Source organism: Abramis brama (assembly GCF_963993115.1).
Source record: "Abramis brama genome assembly, chromosome: 16".
NCBI classification, from domain to species: Eukaryota; Metazoa; Chordata; class Actinopteri; order Cypriniformes; family Leuciscidae; genus Abramis; species Abramis brama.
Window position 1 is genome coordinate 18,940,445 of NC_139978.1, and position 27,353 is coordinate 18,967,797.

The 27,353-nt window shown below is 41.8% G+C and overlaps 1 pseudogene across 1 annotated transcript in view; it reads right to left on the minus strand.

The window, feature by feature from the left end:
- The window catches only part of LOC311098516 (hemicentin-2-like), a 67,402-nt pseudogene extending 40,049 nt beyond the window's left edge, over nucleotides 1-27,353 (minus strand). Inside the window, exons 1-18 of the transcript XR_014609515.1 lie at nucleotides 27,340-27,353; nucleotides 27,082-27,241; nucleotides 23,579-23,678; nucleotides 23,198-23,445; nucleotides 21,475-21,490; nucleotides 20,907-21,094; nucleotides 20,639-20,731; nucleotides 13,243-13,324; nucleotides 13,020-13,120; nucleotides 10,505-10,535; nucleotides 10,266-10,409; nucleotides 9,993-10,150; nucleotides 9,094-9,218; nucleotides 8,886-9,014; nucleotides 8,662-8,759; nucleotides 7,983-8,261; nucleotides 7,645-7,838; nucleotides 7,455-7,536 (exon numbers count right to left, since the gene is read on the minus strand). The product of XR_014609515.1 is annotated as a hemicentin-2-like (transcript). The remainder of the gene's footprint in view (nucleotides 1-7,454; nucleotides 7,537-7,644; nucleotides 7,839-7,982; nucleotides 8,262-8,661; nucleotides 8,760-8,885; nucleotides 9,015-9,093; nucleotides 9,219-9,992; nucleotides 10,151-10,265; nucleotides 10,410-10,504; nucleotides 10,536-13,019; nucleotides 13,121-13,242; nucleotides 13,325-20,638; nucleotides 20,732-20,906; nucleotides 21,095-21,474; nucleotides 21,491-23,197; nucleotides 23,446-23,578; nucleotides 23,679-27,081; nucleotides 27,242-27,339) is intronic.

Here is a 27,353-nt window from a genome sequence, read left to right on the forward strand (position 1 = left end):
GAGGCATGTCAAGAGAACGGCGGTCATTGACAGATTTCCAAGCCCACGGCTTACTCTTTCCTCTGGCTGCAACAAACACATCCGCCAAAGACGCTGCTTCTGCTGCGGTTCTGGGATCTCTCTCTCGAATCCACACCTGGAGTTCAGGGGACAGCATTCTAAGATATTGCTCCAGAATGATCATCTCACTCACCTCCTCCACCTGTTTCCTCTTAGGCTGGACCCACTTTCCAAAGAGTTCTTTGAGCCGGTTATAAAGCTCTATGGGACTTTCCGATGGATCTACTGATAAGGAACGGAACTTTTGTCGATAAGTTTCAGCATTAACATCATATTTCTTTAGAATAGCATACTTCACTTTGTCATAGTCAGTAGACTCATTCACATCCATATTGACATAAGCTGCTCTTGCTTTACCCGTCAGCAAAGGGATTAAATGCCAAACCCAATCAGTTTTAGTCCACCTACAAGCAACAGCAATCCTTTCAAAAGTCACAAGGAAGTGTTCTACATCATCAGCGTCACTCAGCTTCTCCAATCGAGGTATCTGAGATAATGGTGGGCCTATATTGTTCCCAACCTGATTAAAACTCTGCTGATGAGCTGAAGTCACGGAGTTTCCATCAGAATCTAAAGGATCCACATTAGGCCTTTCCCGGGACTCCCGGTCAACATCAGATAAGTGAAGATTCGGAGAGGTGCGTGCTTGGACTTCTATTTGCAAAAGCCCGAACTGGTGCTGGAGAGCCTTAAACCGTCGCTCCTGATCCGCCTGCTCCTGCTGTCTTACAGTCTCCCGGCCTTCCGTCCTGGCCATATGGGCTCGAAGCAGATTTGCCAACTCAGTCACCGAAACTTCTCTGTCTCCCACTGCCTCGCCTCCTTCAGCTCCTTCAACCATGTCCTGGTCCTCCTCACCCTTTTCTTCCTCTTGCTGCAAGGGAGGAGCCTTAGGACCACCTTTCTTTAAGGTACGACTCATATTAACAGGGGAAAAAAAACACAGCCTCGAGGGGCAGAAAAAACAAAACACAGCTTTGTGTCCTTGACTGACTGAAAGATCCCACCGCTGCCACCATATGTGAGGGACCGAGAAGCCAAGAACAAGGAACACAAGCTTTGCACAAAAAATGGGTCTTTATTTGAACCCAAGAAAAAAATTAACTTTACAAACTCATAACTTTCATACAACAAAAATAAACCAACAGAAAATGAGATCAAAACAGCTAGACAAAAAAACAACCAAACAAACTAAAACTGACCTGCTCAAATGAACAAAGCAACAGTTTATAAAGGAAAAGATGGGCCCATTACAAATTAAGAGGGGAAACAATTCAACTTTACACTCAACATATAACCATAAGTAAATCAAAATCAAATCAAACAAATGTATATAGTACATAAAGATAAGAAAAGCAAAATATAATCAAATATCATAAATATACAACTAAATAAATCAATTGATAAAGACATTAACGTTTCTTCCTCCCCCGGGCAATTCCAGCAAATGGTATGTTCGGGCGGAACCAATAACGCTTAAATTCTCTGTTCCTGCCCGGACTCTAATCCTTGTTACGCCAGGATGCGGCTGCAGCGGACCATGTCTGAAGTTCATCATGGTAAACTTAACTCAAAATAGAAACAAATATAAGTAACATATACAATGTAACTAATTTGTGTGCACTTCAAATCAGTAACAATGTATATAAAATGTGCTGTAAACGTAAACATGTGAAAACTTAACAATAAAGAAATAATTAATATTGTTTGTTTTGTGTGATTATTATGATCCAACATTATACTGAAACAAATGAATATGAATGACAAAATAAGTTTAAATAAAGAGTATTCTTAAATGTATAGCCTTTGTGTAAATGTATGCATGTTGGCGTGTGTGCATGTGTGTGCGTGTATGCATCCACATTACCGCTCTTGTGCGGCCACCACTCGGGCCGTCACAAAGGCTATATCCTTAACGCCAAGCATATCTGCAGACTCTGTTGATTTTCTCCTTGATTCTTTTAACTCAAAAGTTAAAAGTGTAATTGATGATATTGCTCCTGTGAAAGTCAGGAAGAAGAGTGGCAGACAAAAAACACCTTGGAGAAACTCAACAGCAGTGCAAAATATGAAAAGACAATGCAGAAAAGTAGAGCGCATGTGGCGGAAGACAAAACTTGTAGTCCATTATAACATCTACAAAGACAGCCTTCATGCTTTCAATATGGAACTAGGCAAAGCTACACAGACTTTCTTCTCAAATATTATAAACAGCAATTTAAACAACACACGCATTCTTTTTGCTACTGTAGAGAGACTGACAAACCCCCCAAGCCAGATTCCCAGTGAAATGCTGTCAGACAACAAGTGCAGTGAGTTTGCTTCTTTCTTCTCTGAGAAAATCAATAATATCAGAAAGGTGATCAGTACATCCTTGAGTTGCACTGAGGTCAGACAGATCAGACCACCTGAGAAAGTAGTTACTATGTCTGATTTCAAAGAAATTGATGGCAAAATTTTGGAAGAAACCGTACAGCACCTTAAAACATCAACCTGCGCTCTTGACACACTTCCCACATCTTTTTTCAAAAGTGTGTTAAACAGTTTAGAAGCAGATCTTCTAGAAGTGGTAAATGCCTCACTTCTCTCTGGGAGTTTTCCAAGCTCCCTGAAAACTGCAGTTGTCAAGCCCCTCCTGAAAAAGAGCAATCTGGATAAGACCATATTAAGCAACTATAGACCGATCTCAAATCTTCCTTTCATGGGCAAGATCATTGAAAAAGTTTGACAATTTTCAATCTGGTTTCCGACCACACCACAGCACAGAGACAGCGCTTATAAAGATAATAAACAATATTCGCTTAAATACTGATACAGGCAAATTATCGGTGCTGGTACTACTCGACCTCAGTGCTGCATTTGACACTGTCGATCATAACATACTTCTTGACAGGCTGGAAAACTGGGTGGGGCTTTCTGGGATAGTCCTAAAATGGTTCAGGTCATACTTAGATGGGAGAGGTTATTATATGAGTATAGGAGACCATAAGTCTGAGTGGACATCCATGACATGCGGAGTCCCTCAAAGCTCAATTCTTGCGCCACTCCTGTTCAACCTGTATATGCTCCCAATGAGCCAAATAATGAGAAAGAACCAAATTGCTTACCACAGCTATGCAGACGACACACAGCTCTACTTAGCCCTATCGCCTAATGACTATAGCCCCATTGATTCCCTGTGCCAATGCATTGACGAAGTCAACAGTTGGATGTGTCAAAACTTTCTTCAGTTAAACAAAGACAAAACTGAAGTCATTGCATTTGGAAACAAAGATGCGTTTGGAAACAAAGATGAAGTTCTCAAGGTGAACGCATACCTTCACTCTAGGGGTCAAACAACTAAACATCAAGTCAGGAATCTTGATGTGACACTAGAGTCAGACCTTAGTTTCAGTAGTCATGTCAAAGCAATAACTAAATCAGCATACTATCATCTGAAAAATATTGCAAGAATAAGATGCTTTGTTTCCAGACAAGACTTAGAGAAACTTGTGCATGCTTTCATCACCAGCAGAGGGTGGATTATTGTAATGGACTCCTCACTGGCCTTCCCAAAAAGACCATAAGACAGTTGCAGCTCATACAGAACGCTGCTGCCAGGATTCTGAGCAGAACCAGAAAATATGAACATATCACACCAGTCCTCAGGTCTTTACACTGGCTCCCAGTTAAATTTAGGATTGATTTTAAAGTATTATTACTGGTATATAAATCATTCAATGGCCTAGGACCTCAATATATTGTAGATATGCTCACTGAATATAAACCCAACAGATTACTCAGATCATTAGGATCATATCAGCTAGAAATACCAAGGGTTCACTCTAAGCATGGCGAGTCCGCTTTTAGCTATTATGCCAGCCGCAGCTGGAACCAGTTTCCAGAAGAGATCAGACGTGCTCCTACAGTAGTCACATTCAAATCCAGACTCAAAACACTTCTGTTTAGCTATGCATTTACTGATTGAGCACTGTGCCGCTGTTCGTCCGACTGTTTGTACTGTACTGTATTTTATATTATTTTTCTAAACCGTTTTAATTATTCTTATTTCTTTTTATTATTTTAATTTCTTCTATGTAAAGCACTTTGAATTGCCATTGTGTATGAAATGTGCTATATAAATAAACTTGCCTTGCCTTGCCTTGCCTTGATAGCACTAACCTAAACATCCCTGGACTTGCAGTGCCCCATTGGAGTAAGGGGCCACTCCACCAGAGGAATGGCCTCCTCTTGGGCGTGGTCTAGCGGAATATCCATGGCCGACATCTGTGCAGATGGTCCTCTCCATTCGGGTTCTACAACTTGGATGTCCCAGCCCTTTAGGCACGGGTTCTGTCGGCCTAGACCGGGCTTCACCCACAGGGGTTTTTCTAAGATAGCAATATCTTTAGACTCCGGTCACCGAACCTGAGCCTGCCATTTCTGGACATTCTAAGTCCTTGCCCCTTTTCACTGACTGTCCCCGGACTACGGCTACACAGGACGGCTTCTGTTCTGTGCTGGTAACATGGCATTTTGCAGCCGTTTCCCATAGTGTACAGAGAAAATCTCAGACGCAATACAAGTGAACGGAATTGAAAGGGAATGCTCCGCTAACTAACGTAACCTTGGTTCCCTGAAATAATGGGAACGACCATTGCGTATTATCCCGTGCTACTGTGCATAAGCAACGTGTAGCATCTACTTGGATGATGCGATTGCAGCCATATTGCGCCAGAACGCCCACCACACACTAGCTTGGATCATTCTAATATGCTGATTTGGTGCTCAAGAAACATTTCTTATTATTATCAATGTTGAAAATGGTTGTGCTGCTTCATATTTTTGTGGGAACTGCTAATTACTTTTTTTCAGGATTATTTGATGAATAGAAAGTTCAAAAGAACAGCATTGATTAAAAATATACATCTTTTGTAACATGTAAATGTCTTTACTGTCACTTTTGATCAATTTAATGCATCCTTGCTGAATAACAGTATTAATTTCCTAAAAATAAAGAAAAAAAAAATCTTACTGACCTCAAAACTGCAGTGTATCTGTCACATTTTGAGTTTGTTTTTGCTCTGTTTTTCCTGTTTTGTTCATGTCTGTGTTTCTAGGTTAGCTTTCCAGTTTGTTAATTAGTTCAGTTTTCCTCCATTCCCTGCCTGTTTGTTTCAATGGTTTCTGATTAATTTGAGTGTTCTGTTCAGGTGTGTCTTGTTAATTTACTCATCAGCTCCTTTTTTGCCCTCATGTAACTATCATGGATAGTTGGGGATATTTAATTAAATTAATCAATCAACAATACTATTGATCAGCATTACCAAACGTGGACGTTTTCCACTAGAAACAAGCATTGATGTATTATTTTAATTTAATACTGTGAAGCTGCTTTGATACAATCTGTATTGTGATAAGCGCTATATAAATAAACTTAAACTTGATGTATTTAAGCCCCCTGTTTGAGTGCGTCCGTTCCACTGAGATAAATTCCTATGTCCGTGTCTGGGAGAGCGGGTGGCTCGGGGAAGGCCCCTGAGTCCGCTCCAGTGTCGGCTCCAGTCCCTGAGTGCGCTCCAGCCCCAGAGCTAAGCCCAAAGAGTTGGGCAACTCTGACCATGATGGCCATGGCTATCTTGTGTGTGTGGTTGACACACATCCCCAAAGCTTTCGGGGGAGCTACCGGTCCATGGCCACAGAGGCCATCCCAGAGCCACCAGCTCTCCCAGACAAGGCCACGGAGGCCATCCCAGAGCAGCCCAATCTCCCAGAAATGGCCATGGGAATTTTACCCATCCACGGCCATAGAGGCCGTCCCAGAGCCGCCCGTTCTCAGACTCAAACAGGGGGCTTAAACACATGAGGGCAAACAAAGGAGATGATGAGTAAATTACCGAGACACACCTGAACAGAATACTCAAATCAATCAGAAACCATAGAAACAAACAGGCAGGGAACGGAGGAGAACAGAATTAATTAACAAAACTGGAAAGCTAACCTAGAAACACAGACATGAACAGAACAGGAAAAACAGAGCAAAAACAAACTATAAATGTGACGGTATTTTAAATTAATTGTATTTTTTCCACCATATTTTTATTGTGTGATGCATACAAATTGTAATCTATTTAGTGCTTAAAAAAAACATTTTTCGTGTAAAAAAAAAAAAACAGGGTTTCGTGCTTTTCACAGTGTTGAAACTGCACTTGTAAAGATTTCTAATGATCTATTAATAGCGGCTGATGCTGGTCTTCTATCAATACTTATACTTCTTGACCTTAGTGCAGCATTTGACATCATTTCACATCCCATACTTTTGAGCAGGCTGGAATCTATTGGAATTACTGGTATGGCTTTAAGCTGGTTTCGTTCTTATCTCACAGATCGCATTCAATTTGTACAACTTAAACAGTTTAAATCAAAACCCACTTATGTTGTCACTGGTGTTCCCCAGGGCTCGTTTTTGGACCTCTTCTGTTTATTATCTTTTACCTATTGGCAGCATTTTTAGGAAATATGATATCCATTTTCATTGTTATGCCGACGACACCCAACTTTACCTGCCTTCTAAACCTTCTTCAAAGTTTCCCTCTTCTGCTCTTGGTGAGTGCTTAAGTGAATTAAAAAATTGGTTTTCAAGTAATTTTCTAAAATTGAACAGCAGTAAAACAGAAATTCTTCTTGTTGGTTCAAAAAATACAATAAGTAAGTCGAATATTTCTGTTCCTCTATCGAATCAGGTCAAAAGTCTGGGTGTCATTTTTGACACAACTCTGTTTTGAATCTCACATTAATAGAGTTACCCGTTGTACGCTTGTGCATGCTCTTGTAACATCAAGAATCGACTATTGTAATGCTTTGTTTTATGGGCTTCCTTCTAAATCTCTTCATAAATTACAGTTAGTACAAAATGCTGCAGCTCGAGTCATTACCAAAACTTCCACTTTTGAACACATTTCTCCTGTTTTACAGAAGTTGCATTGGCTCCCAGTTAAATTCCGTGTGAATTTTAAAATTTTACTTTTAACTTACAAAGCACTTAACAATTTGGCTCCTTCATATCTTCAAGATCTTCTTCATATACACACTCCTTCCCGCACTCTAAGATCTGCTTCTGCACTTTCACTTGTTCTGCCACGCACTCGGACAACTTCTATGGGGTCACAAGCTTTTGGCTATGCTGCTCCCCATTTATGGAACTCTCTTCTTGTAGAAGTTCGCAACAGTTCTCTCAGTTTTTAAATCTCATCTTAAAACGTATCTGTTTAGGCAGGCTTTTATGTGATTTAATGTTTGTTGCTGTACTGGTTTGATTGTTTAATGTCTTTTTTATGAATTTTGTAAGGTGTCCTTGAGTGCCATGAAAGGAGCCTTTAAATAAAATGTATTATTATTATTATTATTTTACTCACGCTGTACGCGCACCCAGTGGTTTCTACCATCCTCTCCCGCTGGGCTACTAGCAAGACAGGTATACAGACCTGCATCCTCCACCTATTCCAAAACATGACAGAACATATTTAATTGGCACAATCACAAAGCCACACACAAATGCAAAACAAGCTAAACACCTTCATTTTGAATTAGCCTTAAATTCAGCACCTGGACTTTTTTGATTCTGAGTAGCTGCCCATCTCTCTCTATTATTGCCACGTTGTCCTGTAGTGGACGCCCATCTTTCAGCCAGCTGAGAGTAGGAGGGGGGAGACCGGTAGCGATACACTCCAGCTCCAGCACACTGTCCACTGCAACCAGCTGCTCCTCAGGGGTTGAAGAGCCGGATATCTTGGGGGGCTCTAATATGTGCAAATACATCATCAGATTTAATGCTTACATCAGATTTTATGTATTTTTGCTCCTAAAAGTATTATTGTTTTGGACCCAAAAACCTTCTCTAGTCTCTCATGTTTACATTCATACATCATTTCGATTGCAAATACCTAGGACAGTCAGGTTGAAAGTCTTGGTACTGCTTCCTGCCTGGTTGCTCGCCACACAGCTGTAGAGGCCTCCATCGCTGGGACCCACATCAGAGAGCAGGAAGCGGGTTTCCTGTCCATCGAGGAGAAGATTGCGGTGCAGTGAGAGAGGTTGGCCAGCTTTCATCCACAACAAAGTAGGAGGGGGCACACCGCGGGCTTCACAGGTCAGCGTTACCGAAGAGCCCTGGACTACGGCCACCTGCTCAGTCGGCTCTGTGCGCTCAACAGCAGGGGGAGCTGATGAGGGAGACAAACAGCAATGGCTAAAAACATGTAGCTAATTGCTAAATGGAAGTTGCGATCATCTTTTTTCCCTATTGTTACTCAAATCTGAGTGAAATATAACAAAAACAGGACATGATTTTGAATATTGATTGGATCGTTGTTGTATGCTTTTGCTGCAATCTCATGTGCGAGACGCTAGAGGGAGGGGAAGTAATTTTGATGAAAGATAATGGGGGCACATAAACTAATGATGTGCACGGATAAATGATTTATAATAAATATTGCAATATTTCATAACAAATAAGAATGTCCATTTTGATTTCATGGTGACTTTAAAGTGTTTATTGTGATTAAGTTGTTTCTTTATTCATTTTATTTATATTATTTATATTTATCAATTAAAAAGATCTACCTTGCACTTGGAGGTCGAAGTTGAGTTCAGCTAATCCAGCTCGGCTACGTGCCACACAAGTGTAGATGCCAGAATCAGACAGCTGCACCGATGCAATCCTGTGCCGACACAAGGATACAGGACATGTAAAACTAATGTAACTAATGAAAATATCAGATGAATAAAAAAACTAATGAAAATATCAGAAATCACAGCATTGTCTTTATTCTGTTTGCAAAACTGACCTAAGAACAGAATCTGCAGAGAGCAGGCGCATGCGTGGTGATAGGAGTAAAGGATGACCGTCCCACAGCTGTGCTGGGTGGTGTGCACCTCACGGGGGACACTGGTCTCCCCACTTATGGAGGGAGGAACTGTAGTGCAAAAAATATGAAAATCAATTCACAGATTTGTGTTGTGCACAATAAACTATACAAAGACAAGTGCTCTCACCCAATACAAACAAGGCATAGATTTTGCTCTCTTGGCCAGCGGAGCTGACAGCCAGGCAGGTGTATGTTCCTGAGTCCTCTGGTTTTATATTCAGAAGTGTTAGAGTGCTGCCATCTGGAGAGATACTGAAATACATGCACACATCAGCAAATCAGTTAGTGCTACTGTGAATCATAAAACAAACATTGTTTTATTATTTATAAAAACTATTGATTTAAGTACAATTTAACAGAAAAATACAAATAATTGTTCTAAGCAAATAATATTATAAGCATGTAAGCATATAAGATGTAAGAATTGAAAAATGTAATTAGTTTTTATAAAGATACATTTTTCTGATATTAATCTAGATATAAATCTATTTTATTACATATTATATCATATGACATTACATTACATTATACATTGGGATCAAAAAGTCCCATTAGTGATTTGTGTCTATTTTAGATTTAATTTTTAAACAAAACAAATAATATATAAGATTAACAATCGGAGTGAAAGGTGTAAGAAAAGTGTAATTAAACAATTTAATTCTTTCTTTCTTTTCAGATTGTTCTAAATTAATTCCTTATTTTTATATTTATAAAAAAAGAAAGAAATCAACTCTGTGTGAGAGTTACTCTATATCCTCTTTATATACAGTAAATACATTATATTATATTATATTATATTATATTATATTATATTATATTATATCATATTATATTATATCATAAGACTCATTTTTAGGCAGGCTTTTAAGTGATTGTATTTGTATCCATTCAGTTAAGGTTGTAATGATGATCATTGTTATTTAATGTTGATTGTTTTATTATGTTTGTAAAGTGTCCTTGAGTATCATGACATAATATTATATTATTAAAATGAAGAGATTAATGAATCAGATTTAAGAGTCTTACTCTATATGCTGTTTGTCCATTCTCAAGAGTCTTTCCATTCTTCAGCCAGCTCACTTTGGGAGTCGGTTTACCCATCACCCGACATTCAAGAGTCAGTTCCTCCCCAACAGGTGCACTGACCTCTGATGGGTGACCAGAATCTACAATGGTGGGTGACGCTGATGGTTCCAAATACATTTGGTTATTTAGAGTTTGACATATCACACACAGTGTGAATCAAGAAACAAGACTGAGATTATTTGAAACAGAGATTATTGATTAAGGCAGTTTTACCATATATAGTAAGTGAGTAGTCTTTTTGTGTCTGCCCTTCACTGTTTTTGGCGATGCAGGTGTAAGTGCCAGCATGAGAAAGCTGCAGAGGGCCTAACTCCAGTCTGTTTCCTCTCAGTGACCAATTCCATTGCAAACTGCTTTCTACACATAGAAACAAACAACAAAAACAGCAGCAACATAAATAGAAGCACACCAACAACACAGTGACATCTGAAAGTGTGCGGTATTTAACTGACCAATAGGAGAGCCATCTTTCAGCCAAACAATGTTTGGTACAGGTCAGTGGTGTAGTCTACGTGATACGCAGGTATACGCCGTATACCCACTAGAAAAGGCCAAGGATTTCCGTATACCCACTTAAAAAATCGCGAGGATACGTAACAACTTCGTTTTGTGTCAGAACTTTCACACTTTCATTCATAAATTCACCCCGTAAGTGTTTGCGAAGCGACACCGAATCGCGGAATCCAGTCACAAATGGAGCTTGCTAAGCAGAACGTCATCACGGAATTTGGCTATTTTTGAATGAATAAATCAAAAGTAGGGATATGATATGGACCAGTGTCTGTGAATATTAAAGTTAAAAGAGACTGCAATTGTTCTACGCGTCTCTGGGAATGAGCGCTCAGTGTGTGCTCCACTACGCACACACACACACACACTGAAGCACGCGTGACTCACGCACGCTCGTGGTGTTTTCAGCGTTTCACTGTATTGAGACATGATGTAGGATAGGATACACATGTGCACTTTCATCGCAGAGCTGCTATGAGAGTCACTGCACGAGAATTTCACCATTTAATTTGACAAAACTATCGTCATTCATTCGTTTCATATAGCCTACACATAGAAACTGTAATGTCTTCAAAACAACCTGTCAAAATAAAAGTTCGGTATAACTTGAAGAAATGATAACAGAAATATATTACTATTGCACAGTAGAGTATACTTCAAGTAGGCCTAATAATAATAATAATAATAATTATAGTTTATTAAAACACACAGAAACTCAAATGTCTACAACCCACCAAAATAAAAGTTTGGTCTAACTCAAAGAAATTAGAAAGAAATTGCACAGTAAAATGAATTTTAAAATAATAATAATAATAGGGCTGACTTCTAATAGTCGAGGATTCGACGATTCGATTCGGAGAGGTCTGATTCGACTATGAACCTCATAGTCGAATGCATGGGCGTCAGTTTGGTTTGAAATGTGCTGGGGACAGAGACGCATTCGCATTTTCAGAAGGGCTGGGTACAAAAAAATATTTTCCGCTTTCGCGCAGGTCATGTTTTGAAAGACGATGTCCTGTAGCTTACTAATGTAAATAAATAAAAATGTATTCAAAAATCTGCTTCACATTTTCAGCAGGGCTGCGGAGCGGCTGTGGGTTGACTCCACACGGTTCTCATGGGCTTTATATATAGGCTAAGTCCTAACGTGAAAAAAGCTTTACGTGGTTTAATGTACCTAAACAATGATTACCAAATTTCCCTCTCATATTGCTCCTCATAACCACTGAAAATGGTCAAAAAATCGAACCCAGAGTCCAATTATTATGGACGTTATCTGATATTCAGCAGGGCAGCGGAGCGGCTGTGAGTTGACTCCACACGGTTCTCATGGGCGTGAAAAAGCTTTACGTGGTTTAATGCTACCTAAACAACGATCACCAAATTTCCCTCTCATATTGCTCCTCATAACCACTGAAAATGGTCAAAAAATCGAACCCAGAGTCCAATTATTATGGACGTTATCTGATATTAAGCGTTTCTGCTTCACATTTTCAGCAGGGCAGCGGAGCGGCTGTGAGTTGACTCCACACGGTTCTCATGGGCGTGAAAAAGCTTTACGTGGTTTAATGCTACCTAAACAACGATCACCAAATTTCTCTCTCATATTGCTCCTTATGAAATGTTATGATATATGTGTGATATGTTTTGTTCATCTGGCTTTAAATGAATAAAAGGTATTTGTTACACACCATGTTTTTCTTTTAGTTTTTTTTAGCTCTTTTGTTTGAAATGGAAAAAATCTAGCTGCTATCTTAAAAAAAAAAAAAAAAAAAGGTTCGACTATCAGTCGACTACGGCAAAATCTAACGAATCAGATTCGACTATGAAAATCCTTAGTCGAAAACAGCCCTAAATAATAATAATAATAATAATAATAATAATAATAATAAAATCTATTAAAACGCTATTTTAAGGGAATATCACACAAGTTTTCATACATGTTATAATTTAAACAGTAAACTTGCCAAAACAATAACACCTTTTTTTTTTTTCTTTTTTTTTAAACACCATTTCTAAAAGTAAATTTGTATTTGTGCCTATAATGTTTCATTATTATTTTTATTTTATTTTTTTGGGAAAATTGTCAGCTGATAAAACCTGTGCTTCAGGGACCATATTCATATAACATCTAAGGCTAAATGTAGCTCTTAACTGGCTAAATTAGATGGTGATTAACACTAAACAGTAGAAAATCAGTCCAGTCTCCCCAGCTGTAAATGTCATTGGCTGTTAAAGTCTTGTGTTGCTTATAATAAATTGACATGTTGATAACACCTAATATTTCATAATGCTCTCAATTTCATGTCGATGCATACTGTATGCATTAGTGAGTGTGGTGGTGCTTATGGGGTGACGCTCTGGGATGGGTGAGTATGAGGGGGGGGGGGGGGGGGGGGGGGGGGGGGGGGGGGGGGGTATATTACAGTATACTCACTACAAAAAACTAGACTACACCACTGGTACAGGTACACCAGAGGCCTCACAGATGAGGGTGATATGGGAGCCCAAGTTCGGAGTGAGGGTCTCATGAAGAGGGCCCTCCATCACAGGAGGCACTAAAAATTAAAGTTAGAAAAACATCTGAAATTGCTTACAGCACCTTTAACTGTTGTAATGCATATGCAAACAGGGAATATTTGCATAAAGGTTGCAGTTATGCTGGGTTTTTAGGACTCACCATGGACTGTGACTCTAAAGGTGCGCTCTACTTGACCCGCAATGTTGGACACCTTACAGGAGTACACCCCTCCATCAGCCACCTAAAGAAAAAGTCAGAAACCATGTCAACAAAGCATTAATTATAAATCAATCACTTATACCACTTACAGCGGGGGAAATAAGTATTGAACACGTCAATTTTTCTCAGTAAATATATTTCCAAAGGTGCTATTGACATGAAATTTTCACCAGATGTTGGTAACAACCCAAGTAAGCCATACATACAAAGAAACAAACAAAAATAAGTTCAGAAATTAAGTTATGTGTAATAATGTGAAATGACACAGGGAAAAAGTATTGAACACATGAAGAAAGGGAGGCGCAAAAAGGCATGGAAAGCCAAGACAACTGCTGAAAACTTACAGTAATTAAAAAGCAATCCAGCCCCCTGTCAGTGGAAATTAATAACAGCTGGTTCAGTCCCAAATGATGGCCTACAAAAAGGTCTCATTGCCAAGGTGTCACACAAGACACATCTCATGATGAGTAAAAGCAAAGAGCTGTCTCAAGACCTTCGCAACCTAATTGTTGCAAAACATAATGATGGCATTGGTTATAGGCGCCATTCTAAGCTTCTGAATGGTCCAGTGAGCACTTTTGGGGCCATAATACGGAAGTGGAAAGACAATAATTTCACCATAAATTTGCCTCGACCAGTGCTCCTCGCAAGATTTCTGATAGAGGAGTGAAAAGAATAATCAGAAGAGTTGTCCAAGAGCCAAGGATCACTTGTGGAGAGCTTCAAAAAGACCTGCAGATAGCAGGTACTGTTGTCTCAAAGAAAACAGTAAGTAATGCACTCCACCGCCATGGCCTGTATGCACGCTCACCACGCAAGACTCCATTACTGAAAAAAAAGCATGTTGAAGCTCATTTAAAGTTTGCTGCACAACATTTGGAAAAGCCAGTGAAATACTGGGAGAATATAGTGTGGTCACATGAGAGCAAAATTGAACTGTTTGGATGCCATAATACACACCATATTTGGAGGAGAAATGGCAGTGCACATTACCCTAAAAACCGTACTCGGTTACTAACGTAACCTCGGTTCTCTCTAGAAGAGGGAACGAGTACTGCGTCTTAGCTAAGACGCTGCGGGGAAAAGTCTCTTTTCACGAAATACTGAAGCAAAAAAAAAAATTATCCTTAATTTTGTAATATTGTAAAGCGCATTTGCAGCAGCATACAGCCATAGGCGAGACGGCTCGCTCGCTCATTGGCTGCTCTGCGGCAACTGCATAAGCCTATCGAGCGAGGGCTGATGCAACATCAGACCAATGAGGGCGCTTCGCGCCCTCCTTGCCACTTCCCGCCGAAACGGGCGTGGCCTAGCCTTATAAAGGTAGCTCGAAAAGGCTGACTCACTTGATTTATTTCATCGCCGAAGCGAACCAGAGTGAATCGTACGCACGGCGGGGAACGCAGTACTCGTTCCCTCTTCTAGAGAGAACCGAGGTTACGTTAGTAACCGAGTACGTTCTCTTACGAGAGTTCTCTCGTACTGCGTCTTAGCTAAGACGCTGCGGGAACCCAATGTAAAACGCCGTGCGTGCAGGGATGAAACACCAATAAACCTGGAAGCGAAGCCCAGGATTTACAGTGCACAATCACTAGAGGGACTCACAGAGAGTCCTAGAACAGGAGGGGGAACCCTCCGTCCCCATATATAGCAGCGTCCGCAGACGCGATAATATGACATCACATAGTCAAGGCAAGAGCCTGACTAATGTGGGAATGTGGGTCTTACGCAATACTGCCCATATGACAGTCGGCAGCGCGCTGCGCTTGCGATCTCAGTGTTCCAATCAGACTACTGATTCAGCTACACCGACAACAGCTTAGCCTGTAAGGCGGGAACCTCTAGGTTATAAAACCTGATAAATGTAGACGGCGAGGCCCAACCTGCCGCCATACATATATCCTGTAAGGATATCCCACTAGACCAGGCCCACGACGAGGCAACGCCTCTCGTGGAGTGCGCTCTGACACCCAGTGGGCACTGAAGACCCCTGGAAGTGTAAGCTAACGCTATGGCGTCAACTATCCATCTGGATAGGCTTTGTTTCGAAACAGCCATTCCCTTGGAACGTCCACTGAACGAGACAAACAGCTGCTCAGTCTGTCTGAAGACAGCAGAGCGAGACACATAAGCTCTTAAAGCCCTAACAGGGCAAAGAGAACTTAAGTCTCCTTCCTCTTCCGACACCGGCAGGGCAGACAGGGAAATAACCTGAGCCCGAAACGGTGTGTTGAGGTTTGAGTATGACTCCTGAGTCATTAGGCCCAAACTCCAAGCACGTCGGGCTCACCGAGAGCGCGTGCAGGTCACCTATGCGCTTCACTGAAGCGAGAGCCAGCAAGAACACTGTCTTAAATGACAGATGTTTGAGGCTAATCGTCTGGATGGGCTCGAAAGGGGAACCTTTCATGGCCTCCAAAACCGTAGAGAGGTCCCATACAGGGACTGAGGGAGGTCTGGGAGGATTCAGCCTCCTAGCTCCCCTGAAGAAGCGGATGACCAAATCGTTCCTTCCTATTGACTGACCATGCGTTGTTTCAGAGAACGCTGCGATAGCCGCCACATAAACTTTGAGCGTGGAGGGGGCTCTGCCCTTATCCAACAGCTCCTGTAGGAAGGAGAGAACCTCCGTCACCTCACAATCGAGGGGTGAACATCCCCGAGCTGTGCACCAACTGGAGAATACCGACCACTTTGAAGCATAGAGCCGTCGAGTCGACGGAGCTCTAGCCTGAGTGATAGTATTTAGCACTCCCACTGAGAGATCAGCGGGTAACCGTTGAGCGCCCACACGTGGAGGGACCACAACTCTGGTCGAGGGTGCCAAATCGAGCCCCTGGCCTGCGAGAGGGGGTCCCTCCTCAACGGCACTGGCCACGGGGCAGTGTCTGCTAACTGCATCAAATCTGGAAACCATGGTTGGTTCTTCCAAAGTGGTGCTACAAGCAGCACTGAGCATTTCGTTTCCCTCACCCGTTCTATCACCTGAGGAAGGAGGGAGACGGGGGGAAAAGCATAGAGTGGACAGCGAGGCCACCTTTGGGACAGCGCGCTTTCGTTCTTTGAAAAGAACACGGGGCAGTGAGCGTTTTCGTGGGACGCGAAGAGGTCCACTTCCGCTCTGCCAAATCTCTCCCACAGCAGCTGGACTGTTTGTGGGTGTAAAGACCATTCGCTCGTGGGAATGTTGTCTCTGGACAGTCTGTCTGGACCCAGATTCTGTAGCCCAGGCACATGAACTGCTCTCAGCGAGCGCAAGTTGTGCTGAGCCCAAACCAGGAGGCGTTCCGCCAACCTGTACAGGTCTCGGGATCTGAGACCGCCCTGGTGATTTATGTAGGACACCACAGACATGTTGTCCGAACGGACTAAGACGTGATGGTCCTTGATTCGGGGACGAAAGCGTGTCAGCGCGTTTTCCACTGCCAGCATTTCCAGACAGTTGATATGTCGGAGCTTTTCTCGTTCTGACCACAGGCCAAAGAACGGTCTGCCCTCGAGCAGCGCTCCCCATCCCGAGGTGGAGGCGTCCGTCGACACCACTTTCACTCTCGAGGAAGTCCCCAGGCTTACACCTGATTGGTACCAGTCGTTCGCTGTCCAAGGTTTTAGAGCTGTAACACAGCTCTGATTGACCTTGAGACGCAGCCGACCGGATACCCACGCTCTGCACGGTACCCGCGCTTTCAGCCAGAACTGCAAGGGGCGCATGCGGAGCAGGCCCAACTGAAGAACTGGTGATGCTGAGGCCATGAGACCTAGCATCTTCTGAAATTCCCTGAGCGGGAAGGTCGCGCCGCAGCGGAGAGAGCTCGCTGTGCGCTGAATGTCCATCATAGACTGTGAGTCCAGAACTATACCCAAAAACGGGATCGTTTGACTGGGGTTCAGTGAACTCTTCGTCCAGTTGACTCTGAGACCAAGTTTCTCGAGGTGATCGAGTAAAATGGCCCTGTGCTCCACGAGCTCTGATCGTGATTGAGCCAGAATCAGCCAGTCGTCCAAATAGTTCAGCACTCGCATGCCTCTGAGTCTGAGAGGAGCGAGCGCTGCGTCCATGCACCTCGTAAATGTACGAGGCACCAGGGACAGGCCGAACGGCAGGACTGTTATACTGGTATGTCTGGCCCTCGAAGGCGAATCTCAAGTATTGCCTGTGACATGACGCTATCTGTATTTGAAAATACGCGTCCTTCAGATCTATTGACATGAACCAGCCTCCTCTGCGAATATGCGCGAGGATTTTTCTGGTTGTAAGCATTCTGAAACTGCGTTTCGCTAATGCTTCGTTCAGCTGTCTTAGATCCAGTATGGGTCTGAAACCCCCGTCTTTCTTGCCAGACAGTATCTGCTGTATAGCCCCCCTTCGCTTTGAGCTTGAGATACAGGCTCTATAGCCCCTTTGCTCATCAGTTTTGATATTTCGGCACGAAGTAGGTGTGCTACTTCTGAATTCACCGTAGTTTCGACGCGCGCTGTGAAGCGGGGAGGGCGTCGACAAAACTGTAGCGAGTAGCCTTTCTTATAATGTCTAGCACCCATTCCGAAACCTCTGGGCGACAGAGGTGCTTCGGGCGTGCTGTAACGTAGGCGTTATGCCTGTGACATTCGAGGCGGGGAGCGCGCTGATCACAGCGGGCAGAGCGCTCGTCCTCGACCCCCCTACGGTGCTTAACCGAGAGAGGGAGGGCTGAGCGAGTCTCGTGGGACTCGTTGTCTGTGAGTAAGTGTGGGCGGGAAGCGGGCACATTTACTGCTTTTGACGCGCTGTCTGCCTGAGCAGAGCGAGCGTGCACAGGTTTCGTTTTACAGAAACCACGTGACACGTGTGACATAGTGTTTGTGGCACTGGGGAATGTGCACATTTACTATGTTGGGTGCGCGATCGACCTGAGTCGAATTTATGGGCGCAAGCCCCGTGTGAGGGGCTGTGCTTGTGTGTAGCGATGGGCACTGGGCATCAGCACTACATTTATAGCACCATCGGCCGTGGCCGGGACACCAGAAAATACATCCATATGGGATATTTCTGGGTAGCCGTAAAACGGCTTTTGTGTGCAGGCAAACAGGCACGGGTTGTACCACGTGGTCGTCGGCTGCAAAATACATATCTGCAGTCGCCTCTCAGGGCACTGGCAGAGCGATTTGTATTTGGCGGCATAAAAACTTTTTGCCGTCAGACCTGGGAATCGAACCCGGGTCGCCCGCGCGAAAGATTTAGAATCTACCACTGGACCACAGTGGAAGACACATTAACTTTCAGTTAAACGCGAGTATTTGTTTGCAAGCATGCGGGTAGCATAACATGCAATATCGACATTTTCAGACGCACTCGACTTCGCCACGGTGTTTAACCGAGTGAGGGAGGGCTGGGCGAGTCCCGTAGGACATGTAATGTCTGTGAGTGAATGTGGGCTCGGAAGAGCGGACACATTTACTGCATTGAGCGCACTGTCTGCCTGAGCAGAGCGAATGCGGACAGGCTTCTTTTATAGAAAAACCATGAGGCATGCAAAACATAGTGTTTGTGGGCACCCAATGGAATTTTTCTAGGTAGCCGTAGAACGGCTTTCGTGTGCAGACAAGCGGGCACGGGTTGTACCACGTGCTCGTCGGCTGCAAAAATTCACATCTGCAGTCGCCTTTCAGGGGACTGATAGAGCGAATTGTATGTGACGGCATAAATTTTTCTGCCGTCGGACCTGGGAATCGAACCCGGGTCGACTGCGCGAAAGGCTATGAATCTACCACTGGACCACAGAGGAAGACACATAGGCTTTCAGTTACCGCGAGTATTAACCACACTAGCGTTTGTTGCAGGCATGTGTGTAGTACAACATGCAATACTGACATTTTCAGACGCCTGAAAAGTGTCAGAATGTGAGAAGAGTGGATATCGCCCGGTTTCAGCGGGGCTAAAACACTCCATTCTCTTTTCGCCAGTGACGCACGGGAACCGTAGAAACGGTGTTCGGTTGCAGGCAAGCGGGTACTACGCGCTTGCTGGCTGCAAAAATACACCTCTGCAGTCGCCCCCGGGGGACTGACAGAGCGGAGCATTGGCGGCATAAATATATGCCGCAAGACCGGGAAACGAACTCCGGTCTCCCATGCGTTAAAACCTATCATTCCACCACTGAGCCACAGGGGGATACAGGCTTTTGGTATGCGTTGAGCGTCAAAATGTATTCTTCGGCGTTTGCTGGCAGGCGTGCGCTTGCTGCAAATGACATTTCCAGTCGCCGACAGGGAACTGGGAAATGTAAGAGAAAAGGGGCCAGTAACTACGAACACACTTTTCTCCTTTCGCCGGTGAATGACGCGCAGAGGCAGGGTAGTTTTTCTTGTAACGTAAAGAAAAACTAACCCCGACCGTCCGCTTCCAGGAGGAGCAGCCTCGGAGAAGGATGCCAGGTGAGTCCTCAGAGTCACCATAGGCAATCGGCTCGGAGTGAGGGCGGTCGCCGTCAGCGAGCGCGAGAGCTGCGAGATCCTCTAGGAAAGGGGGGCGTCTTGAAAAAGACGCCCGGCTCTTTTAGTGTAAAATGTACATACATAATACACATTATACACAGAAAATATATAGAAGGATATAGGCGCCGGAATGCGCAGCAGGTACGGCAGTGGAAGGCGGCGCTGGCCAGCGGCTTCAAGTGGCTCGTCCCGCTGAATTGCTTCTCAGACGACGCGTTGCTTCTCTCGTGATCCAACGATGCGTGAGCTTCGCTGAAGAGATGAAAAATCAAGTGAGTCAGCCTTTTCGAGCTACCTTTATAAGGCTAGGCCACGCCCGTTTCGGCGGGAAGTGGCAAGGAGGGCGCGAAGCGCCCTCATTGGTCTGATGTTGCATCAGCCCTCGCTCGATAGGCTTATGCAGTTGCCGCAGAGCAGCCAATGAGCGAGCGAGCCGTCTCGCCTATGGCTGTATGCTGCTGCAAATGCGCTTTACAATATTACAAAATTAAGGATAATTTTTTTTTTTGCTTCAGTATTTCGTGAAAAGAGACTTTTCCCCGCAGCGTCTTAGCTAAGACGCAGTACGAGAGAACTCTCGTAAGAGAAACCATACAACTTGGTGTTGGCTCTTGGACAACTCTTCTGATTATTCTTTTCACTCCTCTATCAGAAATCTTGCGAGAAATCTAGTGATGAAGGTGATGAATTTTTATGTTGGGTAATTCAAATATTTAGCCTATAAAATATTTTAGAGCAGAATATAATTCATCATTAATTACATTTCCATTATGTTTGCAGGACTGTAAGATTTTATTAATTTCTATGATACTTTCAGGCCCTGATTTTTCATGACTGTGGAAACTCCGTCAATTGCTCCTACCTTGAATAGACAAGCTGTAGAGTCTCTCGACAGCTCCAGCCTTATTCTCCGCCAAACACCGATAACTGGCTGCATCTGACACTTGTACAGTATCTACAGAAAAGCACAGGTGAGTTATACAAGATGTCTTGTAGCAAAGCAGCAAAATCTTTTAATTAACCATGTAAGATTCATTCATGATCCTTTTAAATGCACATACAAACATAATTCCCTGATATTATTATTAAAAAGGGGAGAATTGGGGTAAAACTGGGCTCATGAACATCACCTCCAGCAGTTTCCCATCCTCAAGTATCTGATGGTGAGGGCCGCTGTAGAGGGGCAGACCATCCTTCAGCCAAGATACAGCTGGAGTGGGGTTTCCTGTGACATCACACCGTAGTGATACAGTGGTGTTGACCACGGCATCCACTTCCTGCATGAACTCGTCAGTCTGACCATCAATCACAGGAGGAACTGTGTAAAATGCACAGTCACGTTTATGAAGATCTTTCATTCTGATTATTAATAAAGCTAAGGCCTAAAAAAAAAAAAGTTTGGTTCCTGTTGGTTGTCAGTTGAGGTCATGGGTCGGTAGGGATTTATTTTTTTATTTTTTTTATTTTTTTATTTTTTTTTCAGTGGCAGCAAGAGAGAGGTAGGAAATTATTATAATATTTTTACTTTACAGTAGCGATGGATACTCTATTTTTTCATAACATAGCCTACCTATATGTACATGTACCTATCCCACCTTGTGTGTCCCAGCATGTTACACACACACATGCTGATTTTAAATGTATGTACTTTTTTCTACTCCAAAAAACCAGACATCTCAAGCAATGTTTCATCTATACCTTTAATTGTATTAACCTCAATACAAACGGGGGAAACACGGGTTTAAAACAATCACATGCAAACGTAAAAAATATATGCATATTTTTAGGAACACATCTACAAAAATATGCCTGTATTTCAAGTTGATAAAATAATTTAAAATCCACATCAGTTTATTTGTGTCCACGCGCCATGCCCTCCCAGTATCTATAACGTTACCTAGGCTTTTCACTTTTAAAAATTCATCATAACCGCGCGCGCGCGATCTACTTGCAGTCGTCGAGATGGATGCTGAGGAGTTGAAGAAAAGAATAGCTAGTGGAGATTGTAAAGTTGTCGACAATACGTCATCAAAAATCAAGTCCAGTGTGTGGGAGAAATTTGGAGTTATCTGAAGAAAATATTGTGAAAGGCATATGTTGTTTTCGTGTTGGATAGCCGCAAATGTGGAACTGCATTACTGAGGAAGCACGCAGATAACTGTGGTAACAAAGCAGTTCTATCGAACAGTATTTTCACGTGTGCAGGGCGTGTTTGAACCCAAAATTTATGTAGGCTAGACGAAATTGCGTGGCAGATATTGTAGCCGCGTCTGTTCGATTGGTAAAATGTTAAGGCTACTCAGTTTTGTGGTAACGTTAGCCATGTTCTTCATGTAACTTACCGGCCTTTTGACAGCTTCGACTGAAGTTGTCCTTGTGTTAATTGTCGTGTAATAACTTCTGTATGACCTGGGGCCTGTTTCAATAAGGAGGTTCAACCAACTCTGAGTTAAAACTTGAACTCTTGAGTTGACTTACCCTGAGATGGGAAACTCGGAGTTTTTGGTTTCAGAACAGCTGAAATGAGTTAGTTCAATCAACTCTGAGTTGACTGACTCTGAGTTAAGCGCGTGCACCACAACTATAAAAAGCCATTATCAATGGAGTACAGATATTATGAGTCACCATGGCAACAGCGCCAGACAAAAAGAGGTCTTCATATTTCTTCACATTTTAATTACTGTTAAACAGTGATGGGTGTAATTAATTACTAAGTAATCTAAATACTGTAATTTAATTAAAGGGATAACTCTTAATTCTTCTGTAATTTAAAGTTAAATCTGATGTAATTGTATTAGACTATAGAACAATTCTGTATAGGCTATTTAACATACATTTTTAAAAGTTATATTTTTAATGTAACCTTCTCCCTCTACACACTTTGGTCAATTCAAGAATAATTCATGCAATTGTATATTGTTTATTTGAAAGCATTAAAAGTGCAGTTTCTTGTCTCTCCTTGTATTGTTCAAGTGGTTGAGGTTGACATGGGATTTAGTAATTAGTAATAAGTAGATCAATAATTTCTAAAGATAGTCATTATTACATTAATCTAATTACACTGTTGAAGATGTCATTTGTAGTTAGTAATACAAGTAACTTGCCCAACTGTTATAATATCAGAATTTAATTTTCATGTAAGAAAATTCTTAAATATAGTTGCAATCCTGCAGGCATTAAAAGAACATGGCAGCAGCTGAAATTTAAATATAAAAACATAATTTAGTCAAGTAAGGCTTGAGCCTATCATGGGTGTATAGGCTACCTGACTTTACAAACATGTGACATATTAAATAACTAAAGCATCCAGTGTCAGTGCAGCAGCATTTACGGCTGAGGGAATTCCTGGACGGACTTCAGAGCCAGTCCCAAAGATCCAAGGGCCTTCATAAAATGTAAGAGGTTTACATATGTGTTATTTTTTATATAGGCTATTTTTGATATTTCCATTTATTTTACTTTGGGTTAGGATTTTTGTTGGTCCCAATAGATTCTGATGGTAATATCTGTCTTTTGGAGCCTCCTGTCCCAACAGAACCCCAGGCAGTTGTAAGTCCAACACCTCCAGGTCATAATGCATTTTGTCTTCTCCAGCTTCATTCACAGCCTGGCAGGTGTATTTCCCAGCATCCTCAATCTGTACTTGTGGGATCTGCAGGACATGCCCTCCTGAAGAGTGACACACAAACAAACAAAAATACTTTATATACTGTATATGTTATATTCTCATTTTCCCGCCACTGGTTTGTTTCCATGGTTACTAATTAGTTCCCCACACCTGTTCTGTTTCTACATTGATTACCCAGTTTGTATATAAGCCCTGAGTTATTCTTAGTTCTTTGTTCTGTATCGTTTATGGTAGCATGGTTGTGTTTTTCTTCCTGAAGTGCTCCTATGTGTTTCTGTTGGATTTATTATTGAAGACGATTTCATTTGATTCCTCAGCTTTGCATGCATCTGTCAGGGTTGTTGCAGGATGCTGAAGACGAGGACACAGGAACTTCAATGTAGTTGATTTATTTACAAACTAAGCTTCCAGAAACATACAGGAACAAAGGAAAAACTCCATGAATTCAGTACACACAACCATACATGGACGACAACCAACAAACACTGAGGGAAAACACAGGGTTTAAATGTACTGGGGCTAACGGGACAATTAACAAGACACAGGGAATATCTAATTAAACAGACAGGGAATATCTAATTAAACAGACAGGGAAAAACTAACAGGATTAAACCAAAATCACAAAGACAGGGGAAAACAAGATCACAGATCAGGGGCTCGTTCTTCGTACGTTGCTTATTACATCCGAGATCAAATGACACATCCAAGATGATATCATCGTGCTAATCATGATCCGGCTAATTGGGTTCTTCGAACACACCTGTTGTTTATGATTAGTATCGCTGGATTGAGTTATCTGAGATAACTGCGCGTTCATGCGCTGGTTTAAAAGGGGATATGTATCGATAGTAGAAACATTGATCAGCAACGCTGCTATTGGCTGTTCAGCGTGGCCAAAGAGCGCGCACAGTTTTTCTCCTCAGCAGAGCAAGAACTAATAGTCGAAGTTTATTCGGAATTTTAATGTTTAATCAAAACGCCAGGGAACACCTCAAAGTCTGCAAAAGCCAGGAGAGAGGGCTGGCAAAAAGTAGCAGACAATTTAAATCCGTTAGAAGTGGCCATGTTAGATGTTTTTATCTCTTATTAGCCTTATTTGTATTTTAATAATTGCATAATTACTTTGTTCATTGTAATGTCAGAGTCACCACACTAGAACATGGGAACAAATAAAAGTGAAGAACAAAAATATTCTACATAATGGTAATTTTTAGTTAAATTATAGTCTCTTCTCTTCTATAAAAGGCACTGTTAAATAAATGGTTGTCTGTTTATAAAAGCAACCAAGAAAAAGGCTGAGAAAAAAAGAAAGAAAAGATCTTAGTAGCCTACACTGTAACATAATTTTTGCTGCATTAAATTAAGGCCTTATAGTCATTTCAACTGTTAAATCTTGAGTAATGATGAATTGCTTTGACTTGTGAAAGTGAAAACTGATAAACTTATGTTAATGTAAAAATATTTTGCCATGAGTTATTGATCACATGTTTCCCAAGTGTAGTTCATTGTAATGACATTGTGTTTTCCTCTTTTGTGCAATTTTACATAATACACCAACACTTGTATCTGTTCCCAAGAAAGTGGCTGAAATATGTGCAGTAAGTGGACATTTTCTAACTTTCCAAAAGAAAGAAAGTATAAGACTCTGTAATGTCCATTTGTTTCCATTGCACTGGACAGTGAATAAACCCTCTCAGATAACTGTCATATGGAGGAACTAGCCTACCTGCAAGTGCATAAAGAGCTTTACTTAATTTATACTTGTATGCTTTATGGCTGCATTATAAGTTGCAGGATTCCACATCTACAGAAAGGCCTACAGAAGAGTCTGCGCAGACAGAGGAGACATAGGCCTACAGGTGGGCAGTGTATAGCCAACTTTTCCTTTTTATTTGTTGAATGAGGCATGTGTCTAATATCTCTTGTTGCAGGCACTTGACCACTGGCTTTTCTTTACAAAGAACAATTGAAATAAAACTCAAGGAACTAAGCATATTTGTCTTTTATTAAACATTTAATGAAAAGTGTGTTTTTTGTGTAATATGGCACATGCAACAATGTCACAGGCCCTGTCAGGTGTGCAACCCTCAGACTTTTCACACTGAAATCTTCCCTTTAGTGAGCCAAAGTTCATTTCATTGTGTGCCCTTGTGCAATGAGCTAGAGCTGCATTGTAACTGGTTTGGGTCAGGGAATGGGGTCATAAAACACCTGTCTGCAGGCAGGAACATGTCATAATCACCTATGAAAAAATGCAGTTCTGTTAGGATCAGCATAAGTGTATGTAATACAGTGAGCTTGATATTTAATTGTGGAACTTTCCTTACCACTTTCAAATAATGTGCATAAATGTGAATCTCTGAAAATTCTTAAGTCATGCACAGATCCTGGCCATTTTGCTTTCACATTTGTGATATGGAAGATTTGTCAACTGCCTTTTTTTTTTTATTTGATATATTATTAATCTGGAATATTAAGAATCACAATAGTAACTGGGCTGCACATTTACATTGTGAACCCCCTTTCTGTTCACATAATCCCCTTCATTGAGGCCTTGATGGCAGTCTATGGTCTAGCCTATAAGCCTGAGTGACATATATACTGTAATCAGCATGGTCATGATTGCATGATCTTCATAAAAAATTATGATAGCCTAAAAAAAATAAAAAAAATAAAACTGCTTAAAAAAAACTGCTTTACAACATTGGGTCTTAAGTGGCTTGGAAATGCCACAAAAAAAAAAAAAAAAAAAAAAAAACTAAAACTGTTTTTTAAACCTAAATCGCCAGGTAAACTCCGAATGACACGACAGACAGCACTTTCCATCAAGTTCTCCACATCTCCAATGGTGTAAAGGAAAGAGCCACTCGCAAATAATCTTAGGGTACAGTTTGTGCTGTAGCCTAGTTAAAGCCCGACTCCGACAAGTCGAAAATAAATGTGCGTTTCCAACAAATTAATAATGTAAACGACAATCTCACGAGTCACGAGAAAAAAATATATCTCTCAGAAAGTGCATTACCGCGCTTCCCGTATCAGCTCCGCTTATGAAGCCGGGATCTAATCTTGTTTACATGAAATAAGCCTGCTCCCGAGCAGGTTTAAGCTTGCGCACCTGTTGCTATGACAGCAAGTCCAGGATGAGCTTCGAAGAACCAAACAATCCAAGATCATGCCAAATCGTCAACAATCAAATCCAGCTAACTGAGTTAGCGACGTACGAAGAACGGGCCCCTGGCCACTTCATGCGTTTTCTCAGATTGGATAGCTATCTGATTTATCAAAACGATTCCATTTACACCTGGTCACATAAATGTGTTTTCACAAAACGGATATAAATCCGATCTTCAATTCCAAGAGTTCACGTCATCGAAAGCAACAGATATGAGCTGCATTTTATTTTAAGTCTTTTTTGATTATTAATTAAACCAATTCATTCACAATTGCTGATTTGTTTTGGACCCACTACTGTTTGTTGTTCAGAGATGCACAACAGTTGATTCTGCTTTAAATTCGTTTGGAACCATTTTAGTTGGAGGAACAAAAAGTAAGTGACTCAATATTATCTTCTTGTTGTTCATTAACAGCTGAATAAAAGAAATATCATATTCACTATTATGCAGTGTGGTCTAGAAAGAGCTATGGAAGAACCTGAGAGATACTAAACAGATACAGACCTGTCCATCTTTGAACCATTGTGTGACAGGTTCTGGAAATCCTTTGGCCAGGCATGACAAGATCAATGTCCCATTAATTCGTACTTTCTCTTCTCTTCTGCCAAAGCTGAGAGTCGTAGAATCCCCCTCTATCTGTGGAGGTACTGAGGAAATGGCACAGCATTAATCTCTGACAAAAACAAACAACATTCAGCCATGAGTCCCATGCCTACCTACTAGGGGTGGAACGGTACACAGAAGTCACGGTTCGGTTCATACCTCAGTTCAGACAT